General features: G+C 53.4%; 1 long non-coding RNA gene across 1 annotated transcript; it reads right to left on the bottom strand.

The window, feature by feature from the left end:
• Positions 1-210: 210 nt before the first annotated feature.
• On the bottom strand, positions 211-4,163 carry LOC134525366 (uncharacterized). The gene is made up of 4 exons (XR_010073756.1): positions 4,048-4,163; positions 3,552-3,716; positions 2,982-3,290; positions 211-2,861 (listed from the first exon to the last, which is right to left on the bottom strand). It is a non-coding gene; the product is annotated as an uncharacterized LOC134525366 (long non-coding RNA).
• Between the last annotated feature and the right edge of the window lie 12,488 nt (positions 4,164-16,651).

Below are 16,651 nucleotides of genomic sequence, written 5' to 3'. Positions count from 1 at the left end.
GCCCCTCTGGCTCCTGACACAGGTTCCCCAAGGATGAGTTTTGCCAGCCAGCATTCCCCTCCCTGCTGAGCCAGTGGGGACTGGCAAGAATCCCCCTGTCCCACCTCGGAGCACATCTGCACATGGGAAGACAAGCACGCACTGCAGCACGGCTCTTCTCCCACCGCACACCTCCAGGATTCACCCAGGGTCCTGCAGCACAATCAATCACAAGCTGCAGCTAAATGCATGGCAAACAACAGCGTATGATTTGTTTCCTGGAATCCCCATCACATGCAGTGACACATGACACGGGATCAGCTGGAAGGCTGTGAGGTCCTGCCAGGGACACAGCGTCGCGGCGGACGGTGACAGGCAGAGTCCAGCTGCCCAAAACACTGCAGACATCACCAAACTCTGCACAGCACAGCCTCCCTGCGGCCAGACACCAGCCTGGAAAACCACAACCATTCACATCATCTAATTAATACATTATACCTCACTGAGTGCCCAACTGCTAAATGATGTCAGTCAGGTTAATTAAATGTTAAACCTTCATCAGTTAGCAAAAAAACAACCAAACAAAAAAACACCAAACAAACAACCCCACTGGTAAGAAGCCCACAAAGAAAGGAGGAGGAAAGAAGCAAAGTTAAAGAAGCTTACGCAGCGTTGGCAGGCTGCGTCCCCAGCTAGTGAGGGGTAATTCAAGCCTTGCAACTCTGGTCTCAGAGCATTCGTTCCATCAGCAACCCCAGAGAGAGGGGTTTGATGAGCCACAGGAGGCAGCTGAATCCCTGTGCTCACCTATGCTCGATCCATTCCTTCTCTTTCCACAGGTGGACTCGCAGTTCTTCAGCGCAGGCACCACTTCTCTGCATGCGATGGGAGTCCTCACCCCGCACCAAAAAACCCCATCCACCGGCCGGGCCACCCCATGGCTGTGCTGCCAGCAGCCCTCGGCACGGCTGGCTGCGGCTCTCAACGGCCCTCTCAATTCACTGAGATGGGGGAACTCATATTGCAAACTCAGTTTGTGCACAGTGACTACGACAATTCGTCCTATCGACTAAGCAAGGAATGTCTTTTTTTTGAAAATACCTTTTTCTTGTTATTCCCCTGACCCCTGAGCCTTACTTGTGTTTTCAAAAGTGACTCAAATTCCACAAATAGATCAATTTTTGGTGTGCAGAATATCTTTACTGCCAGCCGCAGGCACTGCAATTGAACATTAGATTTGGAGATGCAGCCTGTTCAACTAAACCCACCAAAACGTCAGGTTTCCAGACACGCATTTCACCTTTGAATCTGCAGTTCTCTCAATCACTAATCTAGAGAAGACAAATGACTTACCAACTCCTCCATACCTCTTTCAGTGATGCTAAAAATCATTTCCCCTTCTTATGCTTTCAGCTGACCCAGGAAACATGGATTTCTGGTGGAATTACACAGGTCAGCTGGAGGAGTTGGATGTGCCATCCTGCACCTTCAAATCAAAAACTCCTGCATGAAAAAATTGCCTACAGACAGGTGTAATTTGTTCTAAACAATCATCCCTTCTATCAGCAAGCAGGAAATTGTTATCTATTTCTTTCTTACAATGTCATCGAATTAGTGACCACCTGCAAGGTGTCTGTGATGATAAACGCTTGCTTTGTATACAGAGCTATTTCTGACAATGCTTGATAGCGCACATCTATCAAATTGCCTGGAAGAGCCACCCATTAGGATTGTTATCTAACACCATCCCTTTGTGGGAGCTCCATGTCAGCACATCCTGGGGAAAGGGACCTCACTGGTGGTACCTATTCTACTCATTGTATCTCTAGATTAATAGTTTCACATTTCCATTATGAATTTGGGATGAACTTTGGAGTTCTCACCCCCAGAGCAAAGCTGTAGCACCAGCACAGAGGCTCCCGAGCATCGTCTCAGCACACAGCGTACTGCTGCACCCACTTGGTGCGAGCAGGAACTCCTCGTCTGGAGCTTTGGCTGAGCTCTGTGCCAGCCTGCTGGGGGAGGCAGGACTGCCTTTTCCCTGCACGACTGTAGTTATCCAGCACTATAAAAGCCCTGATGAAGCACAAACACTCCCTGCTGGGTCTGTGTTGCTGAAAGTACCACTAGCTCTCCCTTCTGCAGCTTGCTCTGATCCAAGGGAGTCTTCTTTTGAAAGAGCTCTGTTTCAGGTCAGGAGCTTTGTGAGTTTTCAGCAAGTCATGGCCATTACTCCCCAAACCTCCCTTCCTACAAGAAAGCCACAGCTCTCAGCCCTGGGCAGTTTGCATCATGACTGAAATCACAGCCAGAAAAACCACTTTTTCTCATGGAACCAGCTGCAAAACATGGGGGCCTTAATTCCTTCTGCAGAGCCTCACCTATCAACACAAAACACAGACCTTTGGAGGTCATGTTGCTCAGTTCTCGAGAGGAACGATACAGAAGTGAGATTCTGAGAAGGCACCTCAATGACCTCTGGCCTTTCCCCTCAAGGCTGGCTCTGTTCAGAGGACAGTCCCCAAAGCCATGCCCACGTCAGACCTAGCAGCAGCTCAGGTGACACAAGCCAATATCAGTCTCTTCTGTAGGCTGAACTACTCTGGCCAGTGACATACACAGCCTCTTCTAAGAATGACAGAATAGTTATTTTTTTATTGTTTTCCTCAAAAATGCAATCTAGTCTAATCCCATTGCATATTATAGGTAGAAAAATTAGTTCTTAATTTCCATTCTGCAAATTAACAGAAGGAAGACACAAATCAGACCAAGAACAAAAGGCAGCAGTCCCAAGTGTGACAGTCTATATTTACAGAGAGATTACATTCATTGAGTCTCATCCAACAGGCTCTTGCACCGCTGCAAGCTTGTGCAAGATGAACCTAGAAAGAGAGAGAAATTAATCAGTACTCAATCAATGCTCTGAGAGACTCTTATACGCCACAACTGGGGCCACTGCTGCCCGGTGCAATGATGTCATGGGCCAGGGAATGTTTCCATACCAGTGGGTTGCCATGGAGGCAGCAGCACAGCCAAAACCGGCCTCTTGTCACTCCCATCCCTTTTTCCTCTCCAGTTTGGGTCATCAAACCTTACTGAGGCAGAGGCCTGGGAATACGCAGGGTACGGCAGAGCCTCACACTGCTGGCTGTGCGTCTCTCCTGGTCCAACGTGGCTCCATTAATCGCTGTTACAAGCTCAGCAGCAGCAGCGTCCCTGCTCTCACCAGCGCAGGACCCCCTGGCATGTCTCCAGAGATTGTTTCCTCAGAGAGGGACCTCCGGGGCTGCCTGTTCTTGCATTACATGTCTCTAAAGTGGGAGAAATAAAACGGGCAGTGGGTGATGCAACCGAAATAAGAAAACCCAGTGGACAGACTAAAACACGGGGCTTCATAGCCCCCCCCCCCCCCCATTGCCCACCCCCCCCCGCCATTGCCCACCCCCCCCCCGCCGCTCCTGCGCCGCAGCCGGCCAAGGCCCGAGCTCCTCAGCCCGTGGCAGAGCCGAGGGACACGGCCAGCACCGGAGCAGGGGGCTCGGGGCGGGCGAGCGCCGCAGTAACAGACTCACCGGGGAGGGGATGGAGCGACCCGCGGGCAGGGTCCCTGCGCAGGGCAGCGCTGGCGCTCCCCGAGCCGCCGCTTGGACGTGGCCGCTGCCGGCGGCTCGGGCAGGCAAGGAGGTAGGAAGTGTCATGGCCAACAGCGCCCGCCGGATGGCCCCCGAAGGACGGGGCTGGGAGAGGGAAGAGAACGGTTAAGGAAAGCAAAACCGCGGGCTGAGATAGAGACGGCTAAATAGAACCGTAACGGCATCCCCAGCAGCTCCGGTCCCCCTACGGCTCACAAACCCCGGGCCTGCCCCATCCCCGGCAACCCACAGCCCCGTTCTCCTGCCCCCCACCCAGCCCCGGCCTAGGATGCTCACGGCTCCCCAGGAGCTCTCTGCCCCACGAGGGCTCGCAGGCCCCCGCAGCCCCGCGCCTCTGCTCCCGCCAGGGCTCACAGACCCCCGCGGTCCCACTCCCCGCCCCGGTGTCGCAGGCCCCGCTCCTGCCAGGACTCACAGGCCCCCGCAGACCCGGTCCTGGGCCGCGCCAGGGCTCGCAGACCACCGCCATGTTCAGTCCTCCTCACAGGCCGCGCGCCCGTTTAAGAGAGCCTCCTCAGCCAATCAGCGCGCTGGCCGCGCGGAGCACGCCGGGAGTTGTAGCTTTCAGGTCCCGCCCCCGCGGCCGCTGCCCAGCCAATCGGGGCCCGGCGCGGCGCAATGACACCACGGGCCGGGGAGCGCTTCCGGGCCGGCGGGTCGCCATGGCGGCGCCGGGGCTGTTGTCTGGGCCGGGCCAGCGTGGGGCAGCGGGCCGCCGCGGAGCTGATGTCGCGGCCCTGGAGGCTGAGGGTCTGGCTCTCGCCTAGGCCCGGTGCTGCTTGCTGGGTCGCTGTCGGTTCGGGGGGTGATCTCGCTCAGGTTGCAGGTGATCTTTGCGGCCTGCTCTGGATCTCCTGAGCGACTTCAGTCGTAAATACTGGCTGTCACGCCCCGGGCACAGCTGGAAGCGACATCTTCTCTCGTAGTGCAGCGAGGGGCTCAGTGATCCGTTCCACTTGGTCTACAAAGTTGACTTTACTTTTTTCTTTATTGCTTTTAGAAACAAGCTAAGTTTATGTGGGTACAGAATACCAATAAAGTGCCTTAAGCTCATGGGGTTGGGTTTTTTTGCTTCCAACTCAGATAACGCTTCCTAAGATCTCTCCGCTTGTGGACAACCAGCGAGAGCTGTGCTGCTCACCAGCTGGAGAACAGGAGGGACTGGGGGTGACCAGCCTCTACGAGAGCCTGGTGTGTGCTGAGACGACCACAACGGGGATGATGGTCTGAGGAAGCTTTACTGGTGCTTTTTGGAAGCTGGAGGAGCTGGGTCCTTGGTCTCAGCAGGCAATGCTTGGACTGTTCCATTGTCAAGTGGAAATGAACGTGGTGTCTGACGAAGAGGCTGAGCTGAACAAGCCGTGAAGATGGAAGGGAGTCACCTTCGGCTACAGAAGTCCTGCTTTCTTTGGCCTGCCATGGATATTTTGTATACAGAAAAAACTGTTGAGACTTACCAACTTGAAATGCTCTGCGAGTGAGTGTAACGTAAGGTCCAGCAGGCTGATACCGTGTAAGAAAGATGTTTAGGTACTGTCTTTAGAAATAAATAAAAGATGTCAAACCAAGGCTTAAAAACAGTTTGCACCTCGTGCTGCCTCTGAGCAGTGTGTTTGCTTTCACCCCACCTGTACATTAAAGAGGAAGGAGCAAATTTGTCTTGAAAATGTAATTATGGAGGTGCACAGACACCTGAGTTCTGACACACTCAAATGTGTTCGAGTATGCCCCTCTGATATCTCTGCTAGGGCACGTTTAAACCACAGGCTTAAAACTTCATGTTCTGCGTCAGGAGCAGCTGCTGACAGTTCTAGGGACATCTTTTGTTGGCCACTACACTGATCCTCTGTGAGGTTCCCGTAAGGCGGCCTGTCTCTTGATAACATATTTGGTAAGAACTGTAGCTTCTCAGGGAAGGCCGAATACAGAATCGTGCTTGGGCAGGTTGCAGATGTGCTTGTGCTGGCTGTTTTTGCGGCGCAGCGGGTCTCCGACCCGGGCTGTGCGTTTCACCACCCGAGGGCACTGCTCGACCTGCGGAGAGCGGCGATGGGCGCGGGAGCCTGCCGGGGGTGCGGGTCCGGGGGCTGCCGGTGCCCCCTGACCGCTGGCAGCTCTTCACCGGATGGTGCTTTACATACAGTTTGGATGGCAACGAAAAACCCAAAAAGTCACCCTCCCGGCATTGCTCTGGCATCTGTGTGTCACAGCTGGTGAACTGGGCGTTTGCCAAGGGCCGGGCGTGAAGCCTGGGGAAGTCACGCAGGTTCTGCTCCCAGCACCAATGGGGCAGGGGCCTGGGGGCTGCTGGGGGCTCAGCGGCTCGGTGGTCCTCCTCCGCTGCTGACGGTAGTTACTTTTCATGCCTGCGTGCCCCATGTTGCCGGGGGACCCTGGCGTGCTTGCTGGTGCTGACCCTGTCCTCGTGTCTGGACAAGTGGCCTCTGCTCCATGTGTCCCCTGCAGACCCTGTGCGAGGCTGCAGCGAAACCGCATGCTGTGGGTCACAGTGCGGCTGGTCCGAGCCTTTCACTGGGCCTCCTCCTTCCCAGGGCGGTGGGGAACGGAGTCCTCCTCCTGCTGCTTCAGCTTAAGATAAAGCAGATGATGCAGTGAAGATGCCGGTTTGGCACATCATCCAAGAATGCAGTTGCTTTAGCAAAGGGCTGTACAGCAGTCCCCGTGCAGACACTTCCGCATGCAAAGCACTTCCCATCCTTGAGTGGCTCTGTCTCCCCGTGACCTGTCCCTGACTCATTTTGTCAGTGTGCTGCTGATGCCCTGGGTTGCATCACAGCATCAGTTCAGCATAAGGCATTTATTTTCCTGCCCGCAGCGGAGTGAGCAATCTCATCTAGTTTCCTTTTCCAGAGCTTTGATTCCATCCACAAACTCCTCCCAGCTCTAGAAATTCCCCTCCTGCGTTCAGGTTCCAGTCAGTGAAGCAGCGTAGGTGAATTTCATTAGCCATCTCCTGCTGCTCGTGTTCAGCCCGTGCATCTTCCCTAGGGGCTTGGGTGGCTTCTGATTTTAAGGAAAGGGCGAGTGTGTGCTGTGGGGTGGCACAGACCGCAGTACCTTTGTGTAGACGCCCTCCTGGCTGTCGCTGAGCCGGGAGCTGGTGTCTGCAGGGGCTGCGGCTCTGAAATCCCCCTGACAAACAGAGGTTGAATATTGTGGTACAGTGAAGAGCAAAGGTAACAGCAGTCTCTGTCATCCGCCTCCTGTTCATTTCTGACATGGTTTTGAACCGTGGCCGAAGCGCAGAGGTGTTGCCTGTGTTGGGGGTGTGCTGCCGAGCTACACGGCTAATGGCGAGTGTGCACCACCTCCGCCAGCGCCGACGGCTGTCAGCGCAGCGGGTCACCTGCGCAGTTCTGGTTTGGGGATGGGGGCTGAGGGAGAGCAGGGAAACGAACAGAGAGCGGCTGTACGGCCTCGTGGTCATCGCATGTGGCTTGAAGGGCATGAAGGCGGGTGCTGGCAGGGTGAATCCTGGGGTGTCATCCTTGCTCAGGCCTCGAGGGATCATCATCATAAACCAATAAATCGGGGTGGTCGTGGACGTAGAATTGTGTTTACATGCACACACACTACACAGCCCTTCAACACTCCGCTTCTCCGGCAGTCTGTCTTTAGTACAGCTGCATAAAGAATAAATAGATTTAAATTTTGGAAGGTCTTCAGAACAGTTGGGTGGTGGCCCTCCTGCTCCTCCCCGACGTTTAGCCCTCTGATGTCTGTCTGTGGGACAACAGCAGCCCTGCTAAAAGTGCTGAGAGTGCCTTCTGAATTAAAAGTAGCCGTGACCTGACTGAAGTGGGGTGAAGGAGGTGCTCATTGAAGTTTTGGTGTGATTAATTACTCCGTACTCTTTCTGGCTGATGGGCCGTGTCATCAGCTGCGTTTGTCTGCAGTGCTCTGGAAGGGCAGGACTGAACCTCCACATCAGAGCGCTCTAATTGGATACAACTGTGGGTTTGTTCCGTTTCAGGATCCGGGCGTTACCGCTCAGGACAGCTGCCAAGGTCCTCAGCTGCTAATGAGAACACGGTCCCTTATGTGTGTGAGACCCTCAGCTGGCATTCGCTGGGGCATCTCTGCGGGTTCGAAGGTTCCAATCATGAAAATGGCCGGGGTGGGCGGTCAGTTTCTAAGCAATTAACCTGGGACCACTCAAGTGGGGGGCACTCAAGTGGGGAGCTCCTCTTCCCTGGCCAGGAGGGGCCGAATGCGGGGCCGGGGGCTCAGCCTGCGCGATACCTGAGCAAGGCCAGTGGGTAAGGGCAGTACCAAGGGCTCTGAGGCGAACTGGTAAAATATCACCATAAAAATAAATCTGAGTGCCTTTACTTTTGGAGCAGAGCTCTTGAAGTATTCTTGCACGGAGATCTGTCTTTCAGGAATGCAATAAAACGAAGTTAGCAGCTGGAGCTACCTTGTTAAAGGAAAATTTTCAGGAAACACAAAGCTCATGCTTTGATTTTCAGCTTTGCCTCCTGCTAACTTAATTTGAAAATAGTTATTCTTCACTTACAGGGAAAGCACAAACTAAAATCAGTTACTAAATCTGAATACCCACGAACATTTATAGGGAGCATCTGACTTCTATCTGGTTAGTTTGTTTTTTCACGTAGGGTGAAAGTTAGCTTCTGATGCCGCGGTGTCTCTGCTTCAGAAAGGAGGACCCGCTGAGGGTAACCCCAGGCTTTTCGAAGAAACCCAAAAGCTCTGCTTCACCGTAAGCTCCTGGATTTCAAACAGATTTCAAAATCGAATTTACTACAAGGGTCCATAGTTAGGAAAAAGACCAAGGATTTGGCACCTGAATTTCAGTGTAAAGTGAGTCGGAGGCAGAAATATGTGATAAAAAGTTTCGTGAGTCATTTAATAAACCAAGCATGGGTTTCACAAGCCCCGGTGGTTTTCGTGCTTATTCTTTGAGATTTTCATCTTGGCCTGAAGCAGAACTCCTTTGTGATTTTGCGGGGCCCAAGAGGCTGTGCGAGTGCTTAACGCGCTCAGAAATAAAACAAACATTCTCCCGTCTACATTAATTGGCCGTGTAGCTCCGTTCCTGGCGCTTGGATGGCTACGCTTCAGTGTTTCTCTGCTCCTCTTGACTTTATCGCAGCATTTGCCCTGTCGAGTTGTGGGTGAGCTCCAAGAGGGAGGGGATGCGCAACGTGCTGATCGCTGTGGGTGGAGTGGGGACACTCCGGCTGAGGAGCAGGGAGGTGCTTTCCCGCGGCGCGGACGTGCTCAGCACAGGCTCTGGCAAAGATGGGCACGAGCAGTTATTTGCCTGGCTCTCGGCCACCGTGGCTGATCCCCTGTTGCTTCATCCAGCCCCTTCCATTCCAGCAGATCGTCCAGGCCGTCCTGCACTCCGCGCTTCCGCAGAATGGAGGCTGTTCTCATCACTCGCCCTATCTGCCAGTCCCGCGTAGGTTTTATTTCAATCCTCCCTTCCTGCTTTTCCCCTCAACCCTTTCACTCCTCCTCCCTCCTCCTGTGGAAACAAATCTACAGTAGGTGTCTCTTGAACTTGCCTGAACTCCTTGTCCCAAGCACCTTCCTGACTAATCCTTTCCAGATGTCCAGGAACTTTTATGTTTAGCTGTTTTGCTCAAGTTCCTCATTCATTCTCAGACGGAGCAAACATTATATTTCCTAATATTATTTGAAAAATAAGACTGATCGTGGCCTGCTGAGAAGTTGTTGCTGCCTCAAAATGCAGTATTTTAAGCACCACTGCAGCCTTCTACCCCCAAACTGGAGCACAGCAGACATTCACAAATAGCACAGGAGTTTAATTTTCCGTAGCTGACTCTGTTCCGTGGCTGTCTATGAAATCCTGAAAGGACTCAGTGCTGCACTTGTACCCAGCCAAGCAGCAGGGCTGTTGGCTCGCAATCTCCCAGCTACAGCAGCACGGAGAAATTCGGAGATCTGTTCGATGCTCCTCTGATGGTGACCCAACAACGGAAAGCGAGTTTCTCTGCCCATCCTCTCATCTGGTTTCCAGCGTAACTTTGGTTTTGGGGAGATGACTGTTACTTCAGGCAGGGGACTCACCGTCAGTGGCTTCTTTTGCTGATGCTCTCCGGGTGACCTCTGCATCCCACCTCCGATGCCGAGTGTGCCGGGCTGCACGCAGCCTCGTGGGTTGGGCATAAAGGCTGCGTTTGGCATGAGCCTCTGGGGAAAAGGGCTGTCTGTCATCCCTGAGTCCAGTGGGATGATGAGATGGGTAAGGCTGGAAGAAATGCCTGAGCCAGTTTACGTTCCTGGAGACTGTCCCTCCAGCGCAGCCCCTGGCTTGTCTTGAAGTCACGTCCTGTGGTTCCCCATGTGCATCCAGTGGCTTTTCATCCCTCCCCACCGCACTCCCTGTGCAGCCAGGTGGGTTTTGGCTATTGGAAAGGAGCTTTGGGCTGTTCAGGGGTACTTGGGAAATTCCTTTCTTTTTCCTTCCGTTTTTCCTTACTTCGGGCTTCACCGCGCATGTAACATGTTGTTTGCAAAATGCCGGTGGTAGGAGAGGGACCTTCCCAAAGTTCGGATTGTTGTTATGGAACAGTTTTGTGCCATCAGCGGCCTGGGCTCCCGGAACGGGCACGTGCTGGCAGGACGAACCTGCTTTGTTGCCCTGTGCTCCCACCGGCTCCGCAGTTGCCGTCGCCTTCCCACACAAGCAGCACTTACAGAAATATGAAGTAGCTTTTTAATTTCACAGCAAAGCAAGCCTCTGTGCGATTCGGTGCTCCTCCGACCCCAGTGTACCACAGCCGCCCTCCTCACGGGGGGCTGACACAGGATGGCTCCCCGCTCCTTTTTCTCCACAGTCCAGACAGTCTCCAGGCCACCTGGGGAAGGCAGAATGAAGAACATCAAGTCGGTAAGTCTCCTAACCATTCTGCTATGTGAAGAATGAATCCAAGAGCCTTTGCACACCATTAATCTTTTCCAATTCCTAAGAAAGCAAATGATCTCCTCTCGCTCCCATAAATTCAGCCTCTCTCTCCCGCTTCCCCCCCCATTGTTTGAACTGTTCGCCAAGAGCTTTATTAAAAACTACAAGATGCAGTTCTGTTTCTAACTGAATCCCAAACAACTGCGTTAGGTGGAGAAGAAACATTTGGTGCAGTCAGCTTTAGAGCATTTTTGTGTATAGTCCATAGCCACTTGTCAGCCAGAGACCAGATTCAGCTCTGCTCCGAGCATATTAGGACCTTTTCTCTTTTCTCCTGAGGTTAGGAGATGAATTCAAGCTGGTCAAACCTCATGACCTTGTTTCCAAGAGCACCTGGCAGAGACTGCAGGGAGTAGCTCACAGGACGCAGCAGAAGAGATGCTCCCCTTGGGATGGCAGCCTGGTCCAGTAACACCTCACCCTCCGCTGGCCCTGCGTGACCTGGCCTGACACTGAGCCTCCAAACGACGCTGTGCTCCAAACGATGCTGTGCTCCAAACGATGCTGTCCTCCACAACGTGCTGTCGGCCCTGGGAACACATTGTGCTGAGCAGCTGCCAGGTCCAGGCAGCTTTCCTGCCGCCCCGCTTCCCTGCCCTTAAGGGGGAGGTTTCTGAAGATGCCGCGGACCTTGCTGCTGTCCTCTTGGCATGGCCTCAGCCACTGTCACCTCTGAGGGAGGTGTGGAGCCCCACGTGATGGTGCCCAGCTTTTGGCAAGAGCAGAGAAGCTGCAGCCGGTGCTGGGAGGTGGTGAGCGGGGCAGCGGGGGGCACGCTGGGACAGCCGGGGCGGCAGAGCCCCAGGGCCGGGACGGCAGGGTGCTGGGAGGGTGGCTCCGCACAGCAGCACCGGCGAGGGGCAGCCCAGGGTCCCCGCCAGCTGCCGTGCGTCACCGCCATTCCTTGGCACCGCACGCAATGTGTCACAGCCTTCTCCCTCTTCGTTTCCTAATGCTCCCTCAATCTGAAACCCATCAACCAGTGCTGAGATAAAAAACATTTGCGGAGGAAGCCAAAGCAGAAGTAAGCAAAGCTGTTCCTTTGGCTGGATTTCTCCAGCTCGTTGTGTCCCGCTACTTCATTTGAGCAGGAAGAGCCTGTTCCTGCCATGTGCACCTGAGCCACGGGGCGAGGACAGCAGTGACAGCAGCCTCATTTCTTGCTTTTACTCCCTGTTTTGAAAACAAACGGGTGGCTCCACTGTAATGCAAGAAGAATTGTGATTCTGGAATAAATCCTATGATTTTCATTGCTTCGGGTGTCTGAGAAATAAAATACCATCATGCATTTCCTCGCTTTAGGTGTTACCCTCAAAAGTGGGTCCCACCATCTCCCTCATGGAGGAACGGAAATGGCTAAGGAGTTTGAACTGAGCTGATCTCGAAAGCAAAGTAGAAAATCGGAGGCTTGCCCATCAGGAATTGTAAAGGTCTCATTGATTTAGACAGGCTGCACTTAAAGATGGTCGTTAGGTCAATGGGTTTGATGTTCCCTCCAGTCTGTTGCAACGATAGATAATCCCTGCCATTCAAAAACCAGGCCTAATTTGCCAACTATGATGACTTTTTTGCAATGTGTTGTAGTTGGCTTTTCTATGCTGTTTCATGCTCAAGGAACCTTGAATTTTTCACTCATTCCTGGGCATTTCAAATCAACCTCTGCTTAGCAGCCGGTCTCAGAGAGCTAGGGAATAGGACAACAAGAGATTCAATGAGAACAGCACCTGAGCGTGGTGTGTGGAGGATGCACCTGGGAGATGAACGGCACATGGGAGAGCAAGAAGACAGAAATATCTAGAAGCACCTGCTGATGCCAAGCTTGAGACAGGGGAAAATGTTGAAAGCAGTATCCCGAGTTGTCCGGGACAGTTCTCTACACCGAGCTTTCCTCCCTCAAGAAATCCCCACGCCGTTGTGCAGGGCGAGGCAGAGCTCACCTGGCCTTCCCGAGGAGAGCCCCGTGCCAGGGTACGGTTTCAGTCCCTCCCTGTCCAAATCCCAGGAGTGAGGGTGAGAGCAGGTTGTGCGAGTGGAAGATGGGGCCATGGCGCGTGGCTTGCACAAGGACTGCTTTTAAACTTAAACCTAGCCGTGAGGCAGATGTCAGGAGCAGAGGAGGGGAGAAGTAAAAGATGGGCTGCATCAAAAGAACCGTGGCCAGCAGATCCAGGGAGGTGATTCTGCCCCTCTGCTCCGCTCTGGTGAGACCCCACCTGGAGTCCTGTGTCCAGCTCTGGAGCCCTCAGCACAAGAAGGACACGGAGCTGTTGGAGTGGGGCCAGAGGAGGCCACGAAGATGATCAAAGGGCTGGAGCCCCTCTGCTGTGGGGACAGGCTGAGAGAGCTGGGGGGGTTCATCCTGGAGAAGAGAAGGCTCCAGGGAGACCTTCCAGCCCCTCCAGCACCTGAAGGGGGCCTACAAGAAAGCTGGGGAGTGACTGTTTGCAAGGGCACGCAGCGACAGGACGAGGGCCAATGGTTTAAACTAGAGCAGGGCAGGTTCAGATCAGACATGAGGAAGAAGTTCTGTACACTGAGGGTGGTGAGACACTGGCCCAGGTTGCCCAGAGAGGGGGTGGAGGCCCCACCCCTGGAGACATTCAAGGCCAGGCTGGATGAGGCTCTGAGCAACCTGATCTAGTTACAGATGTCCCTGCTGACTGCAGGGGGGTTGGACGAGATGGCCTTTAGAGGTCCCTTCCAACCCAACACATCCTATGATTCTATGAAAAGTCCAGATAATTGCGCACAAAGGAAAAGCGATGTGAAACAGCTCTGGAGCGGGGGAGGCCGTGGCTGATCCGTCACAGCAAGGGGCCGGGAGGGCACCTGAGGCAGTGACAGAACCGTTCTGCTAATGAGGAACCTGAAAACGAGCCCCTGCTGCTGTTTGTCATAGTCAGGTCTGCGGGGGTCAGGACTTTGGGTGGGCCAAGCCCCTCGGAACGGCGGGGCCCGGGCAGACGTTCCCCATCCGGCGCTGCATGGCGCCTGGCAGCTGGGGGTCCCGTGTGCCCCCGCCCTGGGGGGACGGGAGCCAGCGGCGTGGAAAAACCCCGCAGGCACCAGGGGAATAATGCAGAGAAGCTTTTGCTGGACGCGGCTCCCCCGACTCTAAAAGGCTTTTTTTGCTCGAGTTTAATAAGATTAGTCTGTAAGCGCTGGGGATGTCAGCCTGCTGGCAGGTCTGCGTTCAGTAGTTCTTCGCGCGCCAGGGAATGCTGCTGCTCGTTTCATTGGCCTTGGCGTCGCTGGATCAGGCTGTGGCTTTGCTTCTCAATTAGCCGCATCTGCACGGCAGCGACAAGCCGGAGACGAGGAAGCCCAGAGGAGGGGGCAGAAAAGTTCACCCGGGGTGGAAGGGAGCTCCCCACACCCCCCGTCCCGGCAGCGCTGGGGCTCCCACCCCGCCCGACCCCCGCCCCCACGGGAGCCCCGCCGGGATCCCAGACGACCCCTATCCCCACGGGAGCCCCACCAGGATCTGGCCCCCCCTTATCGCTGCGGCAGTGACACCGCACAGCGTGTTCTCTTGCTGGGGAGCGTGCGTTCTCGAGAGCTCCAGTTTAGGTCTGTGCTGACATTATTGAAGCTACTGGTAATAAAACATGTCACTACAAGGGCCAGGGCCACATCAGATCCTGCAAAGAGAAAGGAAAAAAACAAACTAAACCTTAAAACTCCCCCAAACTGAAACCAAACACATATTGACAGGAGGTTTGGGTTTCCAGGGGTGCAGAGCGCGTGGTGCTGCTGCCCAGAGCCATCAAAAGGCACCTCCCAGAGCTGCCGCCTTGGCCATGCTGAAGGGACAAGTGGCACACGGGAGTCACAGCTTCCCGGTGCCACATCATCGTGCAAGTGTTGAACACTCCCAGAGCAATGAACTACAAATAAATGCTGTTGATGCCTCTGCCATCCCGTCAGGGATTAGTACATGCTGGAGCAATTTGCATGGGGATGAAACTTGGAAGAAAGGGCAATGCTGAGGGAATACGGTATTATTTATTATTGCCAGTTGCAAGGGAACAGCAGCAGCCTCCAAGCTTGTATAACTCTGGAACATGACTATTATTAGAACGGAAAGTTAGCAAGCAATTAGCTAATTGCAATTCACATTGTCTGTTGGCAATTATAAGGAGAACAGTTATAAACTCCACCAGATGGAACTCAAATGGGTCAGTCTCTCTTTTTTTCCATGCCCAAAGGGCATTTGCTATGAACTAAACTACAGGTTCCGACCAGGGATTCGTGCAAGAAGCCGGTCCTGTGCGCAGACACGCTGAGGGGGTCCCTGCAGACGGCTTTCCCCGGCCGAGGCGGTGCCCAGCAGCCACCTTCGTCTGAGCTCCCCGCGCCCGCAGGGCTAATTGCTCTGTGGTTTCGTTCATTTACTCTGCTGTGCCGATATTTGTTTAGCAGCCCTGGAAAAGGGGGAAGCAGAGCAATCTGGCTAAAATACGTATTTCTTCTAATCCGTTTGTTTATGACTCTATACAACTTCAAATAATACCTTCTCTTCTTTCTCCAGCAGGGACGCAAATCAGTGGTGCCTCCCTGAACCTGGTTTCTAAACCTTTTGCAGTTATTTGAGGCATCTTTAGTCCCTAGTGAGACAGTCAGAAAAGGGATCTCTGCAAAGATTAGCGGGAGCTGAGGCAGCTCTCCGCTTCCCCTGGCAAGCCACAGGAGATACCAGCAGGGAACTTCTCCCGGGACAGAGATTATCTCGTTGCTTTTGTTTGAAATACCTGAGTGATGCAGCGCTCGAACATGACTGATGGCATGAAACATGAGGCTCGGAGTCAAGGGATCGCTCAGGGCATGTTGTACAGCTGTTTAATCCGATGAAGGATGCAGACATGCTCACTACCTGTGCCGCTTTATTGTCCTCTGGATGAGTTCTGTGCTCGACGAGCAATATTTTAAAGGGATGCTATAGATAGATGTCTACTGAATGGTTGAGAAATTATCAATTACCCATGAAGCATTTTTCTGTTGACGTATGTCAAGAGCCAAGCGTATGAATCTGGAATGGTGTCTTTAAGGCTAGAGGGATATGAGGGGCATACGGGAAAGCACAGAGACGTGGTGGTCCTTTTGTCCTATTTATGGCCCATGTGCGAGTGTGGCATGCAGCGCGCCTTTGACAAGTCGTGTGAAAACTGTTTATGCAGCTCAGATTCCTTTTTAGAGTATGGACAAGAACGGACAGATTCGGCTTTAAAAATATAGCGTCCCAGAAGATATTCTGGGGCAAGCGTTTGGCTACAGAACCTCCAATCTGCAGTCAGACTTTCTGTGGCCATGGAAGGAGCTTTGCTCCTTATCTCCTCTGAACGTCAGTGATGCCAGTGATGCCGGCAGAAGAAGAACATCCCTGTTTTGGGTCAAGCTGACACTGATACAGACACAGCTGCGGGATCTGAAACAGATTAAGCCTAGATATATGAATTTCATAAATAGTAATGCAAACCCACTGCACACCTTAGGCTGATATTAAACAGAGGATGAGTTGGTATTCATCTTAGCGTGAATGCGCTATAATGAAATGGAAACATCAGGTTTTACTTATAAACCCCAGGTTTCCCATAGGAGGCAGTTTATGGAGTGACCATTTATTAAAGACAAATGCTATCATTTGAAACATATCTCATGTAGAGCAGGGGACTGCCTGATGCAGAGGAGTAGTAACTGGAGATGGAGCTTTGCGTTTACAAGCCATTGATTTAAACAGGCTCCGCATGTACAGGAACGTGTGATGATAGCTGCCGGGTGCCCCAGTGTCCACCAGATCCCCGGCCCACGCCCCCCACGGCGAGCACAGACCCGCGAGGTGCTCAGTGCCGCCACCCAGGCCAAACATGCTTAACTTTAATACATATTTAACAGCAGGCGGAAAGATAATCCAGTTATCTTGAGTCGGACCAGTCATGCGCTTAAAATCAGCAGGTGCTGGCCGGGGGTCCTGGCCCCAGCGGGGCTGCTCAGCCCCCGGCACCGAGCTCCGCTCCCCACTCCAGAAATCCCCAGAAACGAGAGC

Source organism: Chroicocephalus ridibundus, chromosome 19 (genome assembly GCF_963924245.1).
Source record: "Chroicocephalus ridibundus chromosome 19, bChrRid1.1, whole genome shotgun sequence".
Taxonomy (NCBI): Eukaryota; Metazoa; Chordata; class Aves; order Charadriiformes; family Laridae; genus Chroicocephalus; species Chroicocephalus ridibundus.
This window is presented reverse-complemented; position numbering and strand designations above follow the sequence as displayed.